Here is a 9,590-nt window from a genome sequence, read left to right on the forward strand (position 1 = left end):
CATACCTTTTCTTTTCATTCTCTTCATAATATTGAATCTCATATGGAGTGGGAAGACCATTTATCGGCTAAGCATACTTATTTTCCATTGCTTTCCAAGTGTTGTATCCCAAAGAGATCAAGTAGCCTCTCATATTCACTTTCTAGAAACTATAGTCTGATCCTTCAAAGATAGGAATAGTCAATCTATGTTCCATCAGATTAGGATCTACCTCAAGCGGTTAAGATATTCACCAAGAAACCAAAGCTCTGATACCAATTGTTGAATATTCAGGTAACTGAGAGGAAGGTGAATCAGTTGATAAATTAAATCAATTTATTTTATCCTTTTTGCACATCTAGAGTAACCAAAATAATTAATTAAGATAGATATACAAAGAAAACATAAACATAAAATATATCACACAATAAACACCAGATATGACGTGGAAAACCCAAGTAGGGAAAAACAACAAAGAATGTTAGTTCTCAATAGAAAACACTAGTTAAAGTGACATCGATTAAGGTTATGTTTATAAAGGTTGGCTCACTACCAAAATGCTCACTGCAGGTGGGCTCACTACCCAGAAAAAGGTTCAATAGCAAAGAAAGAGAAAAGAAAGAAATAATCCACCATTGAAACACAATCTACAAAACCAGACTGCTTTTGATGCCTCAACATCAACACACTTTCGCATATCTCCAAAAATCAAATCTTTTCTTTCCAATATCACATATCTTCAATAACAATGCCACACTTTTTCTATACATAACTCATCTAGATTATTCTTATATATATACTCTCTCCAGAAAAACATAATCTTCGAAGTCAGCCAAAATAGAGATCTAAAATAGGTCAACACTAAACATTCTAGTGGTGGAAAGGAATGAGAAGTAGACAATACCACAATAGACATCAATAGTCAGATCAACACATTACAATCATTACAAATTCCGGACCCAAATCATGACTCACACACTACACCAAAGCCGCTACACATCCTCGAATTTTGGACTTAATTCGGACCCAAAAATTATTGCCCAATACACTAGAAATAAGAATAGAACCAAGATACACATGAATGCAATCAATCAACACTATATCCGATAGACAAAGCTATCTAGATTACCATCAACACATTTTCCATATTGAAACACATCTTCTGGAGCACCAAGGATTCCAGGAACACATCTTCTGGATCACCAATACCAACAAAATCAATGATAACTAATATGTTGACATCAATGACAATGAATCATAACTAAGATAGAGACAATAATTTTTCTAATTGCATAAGGGGCATTTCCCTAATTTTTAATGAGCACATATAAGTTAGGGAAACCTCTTTAAGTAGATAATCTAATGCATGATATTTTCATCACTCCTATTTGATTCAAAACTAGTGTATTTGAGATCATTATAATGTAAATAAGACTTTCTTCCAAGCAATTTTTAAAATATTAAAACATTATATTTGTATGTAACTAATTTTATTAAGTTAAAAAATTATGTTTATCTTCTAGAAAGTTAATTTTTGGAAGGAAATGATAGAGATTATTTGATTACACCATAAAACTTGAAAAATAGTGCCTTTTCATATATAATATCCATATAATTTTAATAGATAAGATTTAAAAAGTCTATAAAAACTTTCACATTCAGATACTAGTATTAAAAAAGTGACAATGAGACAAAAAATATGTTCTATAATCTTCTTCAAAATCTACATATCTTCCTTTATTTGATAAATTATTATCAAAGAATAAAATGAAAATAATTAAAATGTTTTACATATTTTTAAAAATAAATAAATTAAAAAAATTATATTGTATGACCCAATTACAATCTCATTGAATAAAATAAACTAATATTCTTTGCTATGGCTTTTCTCTAAAATTTTATGCTTCAAAACTCCACAAAAATTTGCTACCCAACCCCCCACCCTCGAATTTGGCATTTGAAGTCTCTTTGACATCCCCCCCCTCCCAAATTTGGCATTTGAATTGTCTTTGTAAAGTCAGCCTCAAAGATGAAACAAGTACATAATAAAATATTTTTTGATACAAATAACAAATCACAATGGTGTAAACATCTTAAAAAATATACCCACCATTATTCACAGAAGGCACATTAATAAATTAAATACATCATATTATGTCTCCATTCAACACATTTTATGTAATCTTGACATACCTCAAACTTTATTTTCTTTGTGAAAAATCCATAAAGATTGATGTAAAATGTTGAAAAACAACTCAACGTATCAAAACATTCTTGAAATTTATTATTTGTATAGGTATATGGGATGATGTCAATCATCAAGCCAATCTAGACTAAAATGGGTTTCTAAAATTTCTACTTCAAGTATAGGGATTGAAATGCTCTTGACTTGCAAGTACTGCTTCCCAATCTTCTCATCACAAATAACATGTTTCAAGGAACTTAGTCCAAAGATACTTTTTGGAAGCCTTGTCAAATGTGAACACTCTCTCATATCAAGTTCACTCAATTTCTTTAGTTGTCCTATCTCCTCTGGGAGTTGTCTGAGACCATCACATAATGAAATATCTAGATAGTCCAACTGCTCAAGATTTCCAATTGATGCGGGAAGCTCTTTTAAGATTGGTAATGCTGATAGACTTAACACTCTTAGATTGACTAGATTCCCAAGGTTATATGGTAAATTTTGAACAAGATGGCAATTAGTAATAGACCATATTTGAGCATATGGTATATGACAAATGCTAGAGGGAAATATCTCCAAATCGCTACAATGATCCAAGTTAAACACTCTTAGGTTGGTATTGCTAAAGTTCAATGTATTTCCAAACCCTTCACATAAGCTCAATGATAGCTTCTCCAACTTTTGTAGTTCTTTGTTATGGATTTGAATAGGGATATAAAGCAACCTCTCCAAATGGACAACCTTGAGTTCAGTGAGATAAGATAAGGCATCTAGACCTTTCAATGCGGCTCTTTTTGGTGCATAATTAAATACCATGAGAATTTTAAAAATTTTCATGGATTTTAGAAATGGGGGAAGAAAGTATTCACTTGAATTGAATATTAATACCAAAACCTCTACTTTGGGAAAGTTCATTTCATGCCAGTGAATTTCATCCATAGGTCTTGCATGAACATATCACAAATGGAATCCAATTAGAACATTCTATGTTGGTCATAAATATTGATTTTTGGGCTAGTTGTCAACATATTATATGAAAAATTGTGAGAATATAAAATGTACATAAACACAAATAATTTTCTTTCTATGAAAAGAGTAAAAAGGAGGATGCCAAGACTAATAATGTTGTATATAGCTATATATAATAAATCAAGAAAAATAAAGCATTAAATAAATATTTGAAAGTATAGGATCAGATTTAAACAACATTGTATAAACCCACAAATGAGAAACTAAGGCATTTATGTTGAAATAAATCCTAAATATTAGAATATTTTATATTCCACATTGTGTCTATTAAGTACACAAGTAGATATTTATCATATAGTTTTTAAACCTATAAAAAATATGAGTCTTAGTGATTTGAATGTTTCAACTTGCAAAATGTTTAACATAGATGATTAGAGGAATGCTATATATGGAAATCAATATTCTTGTAGAATTGATGCAAGTAATATATGCAAAACAACATGGGGATACCCTTGGCGTGAGAAATTATTTTTAATATCTTAGCTGTGCGAATATAGACAATTTGAGCATCAAGTGCTATATCACTTAGGGATTTCCATTTCTTTGGAAAATCATTCTCCTTGCAATTCATAAGTAACCTCTTCATATGGACTAAATTATCTTGACATCCGAGATACAAGGATAAATCTCGTATTACATCATGTTGAGAAAAGTATAACCTTGAGGCATCTTGATAAGTGAGACTCTCTTTGTTCCTGTTCATCACAAGAAACATGTTAGACCAATCCTTAAAAAGATAACAAGAAACACTATATACATACAATTAAGGGAAATTTTACCTTGAACTATTGGTTAAATTCAAAAGGTTTCTTCTTGCAAGTTTAGACAAGATGATAATGGCATCTTGCCACTCTAGCTTTCTTACATCAACCCAAATATCTAGTAGTACAACAACACATATTTTTTTATTCCCAGGAAATAACCCCAAGTCTAGGAAACATTCCTTGACTACATCATCTAAGGAATCAATGCTAGGCTCCAAACATCTTAGTAGCCCATCTTTTTGATCATCTAATATAGTTTCTCCTTTAGAAATCTTGTTCTTTAACCTCTCCCAAGTGACATGGGGCTGTCCATACAAAGAACTCCCAATCACCTTTAGAGCAAGTGGTAAACCACCACATTTTTCTTGTACCTATAATTCATAAAATAAGATCAAAATTATCATGAAATCTTATGGGATGGTAAAATTATGAATGTTGTTTAAGAGAATTTGTACATATGATCTATTTTAACTTTATAATCATCTACAATAATATATTGATACAAATTTAAAATAGTATACGCAAATGTGTTTTATGTACCCTTTTAGTTTTCTTGTATTATTAGCCCTAAGTCAATAAAAAATGGTAAGTTTTTCATCATCACACTTTATTTTGACTATATAGAATGTATACATGTGAATGAATGCTCATGATCTTTCATAACATGACAATAAAGATAAATTCTCCTAACAACATACCTTACAAGAAAGTTACACACACAACCAAATATAATAAATAATTATTGATTCAAAACTATTAGTTTTATGGTATGAAGTTGAGAACATGTTTCAACCAGTGAAATGATAAAATGTTGTGAAAGGATAAAATGCTATTAAAATTTAACTTTTTATTCCCAAAATTACTATTGTTGTATCGTAGATTGTAAGAAAAGAATTTAATTATATATATACAAAGAAGATCTTTTAGAAAAATAGTACCTTCTTAACTAAATCTTCGTCAATAGTACTTGGAATCGATGTTTGTCCAAAAGCCCAAAAGCAAAAAGAGAAAGAGCATCCACATGACCCAACAATGGCAATTGATACAATTGAGTGAAGGGAGTTATGGGGATAGCAGAACTATCTCTTGTTGTTATAATAGTCTTGTATCTTGTTCCTTCAAAGAGTAACTTCTCTGAAATTGCTCTTGACCAAATGTCATCCAATATCAATAAAGTTGGTTTCGATTGCATCAAAATATGTTGTTGTAGTTGTATATGCCCATCTTCAACACTCTGAAACTCATGTTTCTTCTTTCCAACAATCTTCTCCCACATAGTCTCCAATATTCCTTTAAGGTCTGGGGATAGGGAGACATTGATGAAGATCACATTATTCTTGAAATAACCTAATAATCATAAAGAAAAAAAATATTTTAGATGGTAAATTTCAAAATATAAAGTAAAATATAATTTTAAAATAAAAAATCATATTAAATAATATGTCACACAAGAAGCATTGAGATAAAAAATAATGATAGCAAAAATTTGAACCAATATACATAAATCACGAAAAACACTACCAAAAATACATTGATTCACCAAAAAAAAAAAAATCTACTAATAATTGAATAATTTAAGAAATGATGATAGACACACCATGCAAATTTTTTTTTTTCCGAATATGTTTGAGATCCTCATTGTGCTTAGATGTAGACAATTTTTTTAATTTTAAACAATCATTGGAGATACCAAGATTATTACAACTTTCAATTTCAAATTTGAAAATATGGGCAATTTAAGAGTGTGTTTTCTTTCTCTTAAACGAATTTTGTTTTAATACTGATTGTTAACGCCGACACGATTTGTCGGTTAAAGTAAAAGTCATGCGTATGGAATTAATATTTTGGTAGTGAGGCAGGTCGCACTAACTTTTGACATATTCTAGTCGTGTTGGATACTTCGTCTTTTCATGCATTTTTACTGTGTAGATGTGAACGGCTTGAATTATACATATTAAGTTTATATTTTTAGATGTTAAAATGATAAATACTCAGAATAAACTCAAATTCTATAAACTTTATATATTAATTAATATGTATGATTTAAGATTGGCCGTATAAATGCCGCTGCCATCTTTCAACCAAATCAAATCTGTGGAATTTCCTACCATTACAGTGCTGTCAATCAAATCAACTGAAGTCATTTTTCGAAACTTAGCAGGCCGTTGCTTAATATAAGCATTAGAACCCGTGATCTGTACAGCTCACAGGTATACGTCTCATTCATGCATAGGAAAGTAATGTGGGTATCAAGTTTTCCTAGGAATTTTTAAAGTAGAACATCTTTCAGTCGGTTATTGTTTTCAATTTATTTATGGTGTCGGCATTGATTTTTGATTTTTAAGGCAAAGATGATCCGGCTGGGATTCTGAGATCAATGGCTCATACTTCATAATAGGACGGAAGACCACAGATTTAATCCTGGTAGTTCTTTTTCTATAAAGCTTTTTAGTTCGACATATTCTATTGCTTTCAAATTGTGTAATCTTTATTTTTATTTGTGTTGGTTACTTTACCTTTTCATGCGTTCCCATTCCGTAGATGCCACCACCGTCCTTCAGGAATAATGCTGGGCACAAGGTCATTGGTGCTCTAATTTTGATTTCCTGATTACGGCTTTATCTTTGTTTAGGCATTTGGTATAGATGGTATATGAAGTTTAATGATTTTTTGCGAACGTTGCATAGGAGGAAGTTGAAGCTATAGAGAACATGCAAATAAGTTTCTTATGAATTGTGAGGTTTTAAAAGATGGTGGTTTTACGATATTATTTGACTTCTAAGGAGGTGTATGAAAAAAAAACATCATGGGAAACTAGTAGTTTAGATCTAGTGTTTTTGATAGTATGTACGTGAAAATTTCAAACATTCGTATGTCATTGAAGTAATCACATTCATATATAAATTAGTCATGGGATGTCTAATTTGATTACAGGTTGAGCTGAGAGATGACCACAAATATGGTTTCTATTGAATTAGGTCTTACTTGGACCAACGAAGTAATAAAACCCATGTTTATGGCTCAACCCTTGTCTTGAGAAGAAGCTAGTGTTGATTGAGTTAGACCTAGTTCTCTCCTCCTTCCAAACACCCCACATATCCTTGTAGGGGATTTCATGGGCAAGACAAATTTGGGGAAGGGCTTAGGGGAAAATACCAATCTTAAGTTAACTTTTAAGAATTTGTGGAGTGCAATCATATAATAGAAATACCTATGAAGAAGGACTCATATAATTGGACTAATCCTATGCTCAGATTCAATAACATTGTCAAAAAAATATAGAGATTCCTCAACAAGTTAATCCTGGTACAAATTCCTTCACATGTGAATGCAATCTAATTCCTATTTTAGGTTAGACTATTATCTGATTCATTTAAGTGTTGTTAGTGACAAGTTTCTAGAGAGAATACCCTTTAAATTTGAGAACCTAAAGATGAAAGACCTTGACTTCCTTCACCTGATTGATGGTGGTCTAAGGTTTCCCAATCAAGAACAAAGATGTTCTACCTTGTTGAAAATTTGAGATATGTAAAAATAAAGTCAAAGAAATGGAAGATGGAATACTTCAAGAACATATTTGAATTCAAGAAGGAACTAGGAGGTAAATTGCAGGAATGAATCAACAAAGATTCTTTGTAGAGAAGGAACTCATGAAGAAGTACTAAGATGTTTTGGCCAAAGAGGAGGTGATTTGGAGATAAAAATAAAGAGAAATATGGTTGAAGTATGGTGATAAGAACTCTAAATACTTTAACAACACAACTAGGATTATAAGGATCCAAAATAAAATCAACAAGATAAGATTGTCTAATAGGATCCAATCAATATTAAAGGGGGAATAATGAGTTAATTTAGGAACCTACTCAAAAATTGGGAAGGATCTAGTTAAAACTCCCAAACCAAAATCCTAAAAAACATCCCAAAATTGTTCTCAGAGGATCACAATTAGATGATGTTAAATGAATTTTCTAAAAAAGGAGATAAAAGAGGCTGCTATGTAACTATACCCCCCCCCAAAAATCCTAGAATTGAGTATTCCCTAATTATCTTATTTGATAAGTGTTGACATATCATTGGAAAGGACATGGTTGAAGCTATAGACTCATTTTGAAAAAAAGGATAGGCCCTCTTATTGAATGATTACCACTCTATATCACTATGCAATGCAGTGTATAGAATCACAATGAAACTAATGGCCAATAGAATCAAGGGAATCATGTTTCGAACACCATTGGTGAGCAACAAAGTAGTTTTGTTCCCGGTAGATCAATTTTAGTTGGGCTTAAATCATTTCTCAAGAGGCTATTCACTCAATGTAGGTGTCTTGCAATTAGAGCATGTTAATAAAGTTAGACATTAAAAAAATATATGATTGTGTGGATTAGAGATTTCTCTTCAAAGTTCTTGAAGCTTTTGGCTTTAGTAAAATATGGATGTATTGGATTTTCAACTTTGTTGCCAAGCACATACACATACACATACACATACACATACGCATTGGATTTTATTTTTATATAGGAGGGAATGAAATTAAAAAGAGTAATTAAATAAACTATTTTAATTTATCTAATTGTTAAAGAAGTGTTAGCCAATTAAATACTTACAAATTAATTAATTATATATAAATTAATTCATCTATAGCCAACCAAAAAAATAATGGGTGAATTATATATACATATGCATATGCACATACGCCTGTATGTATGTGCGTACATACATACATAGATAGATACATACACATACACATACACATACACATACACATACACATACACATACACATACACATACACATACACATACACATACACATACACATACACAATCTTCACCTTGAAATCATGGTAGATCTAGATGAATTTGTGAGGGATGTGAGTTCAATACCCTAAAAGAACAATATACAAATAAAAAAGGTTATGGTCTAAAATAATTTCAAAAGTCATGAATCCAAGATCAAACATATAAACTCTAAAAAAAAACCACAAAGGTATTTGATAGGCTCATGTTGCCTACAAAAGGGACAACAAGGCTAAAGACTCCCAAATGGAATAACTTGGAGCTAATGAGAGGTCCTTGGAAAATAATACACTAGACAAAGTAAGCCAAATTTGGTTCGAAGAATCACAAAATAAGTGGTGTGAAATCTTTAAATTGATAAACAAAAATCAATTACTACAAACACCACTGATGACTTGAGGTACATAGGAAGAGAGAGCCAACGATATCCTTATTGTAGTTTATAATTTTGCAAAGTGATGTTTGGACACTAGATCCAATCTTTCCACTAGGGTTTGTAGTAAATGATACCAATTTTGTGAATCATATAAGCCATAATAGTCCCTATAACTCTATCAAAAGTTTCACAAACTTGATTTAAAATATGAAACTTTGTTTTTATAGATCATCCCATGAGAGGACACTGATAAAGGCCTTGGAAAATTGGTCCTTAGTAGTTTCAATTCCTTTTTTTTAAAAATACAATTTCTCAAGGCATAAAATGAAGCAATTCTCATCAGAGGGGGATTGTTGCCTTGAAATATAGGGGAACACTAAATATTTTGTTTGTTAATGGAAATATCATTATATAACTAGACCCATTGTAGAGGAGCCAAGGTTTGATGGCTTCCTAAGCT

The 9,590-nt window shown here is 31.1% G+C and overlaps 1 pseudogene; it reads right to left on the minus strand.

The window, feature by feature from the left end:
• Window positions 1-2,290: 2,290 nt before the first annotated feature.
• LOC131872471 (probable disease resistance protein At4g33300) lies at window positions 2,291-6,542 on the minus strand (annotated as a pseudogene).
• Window positions 6,543-9,590: the final 3,048 nt, after the last annotated feature.

Source organism: Cryptomeria japonica, unplaced genomic scaffold (assembly GCF_030272615.1).
Source record: "Cryptomeria japonica unplaced genomic scaffold, Sugi_1.0 HiC_scaffold_617, whole genome shotgun sequence".
NCBI lineage: Eukaryota > Viridiplantae > Streptophyta > Pinopsida > Cupressales > Cupressaceae > Cryptomeria > Cryptomeria japonica.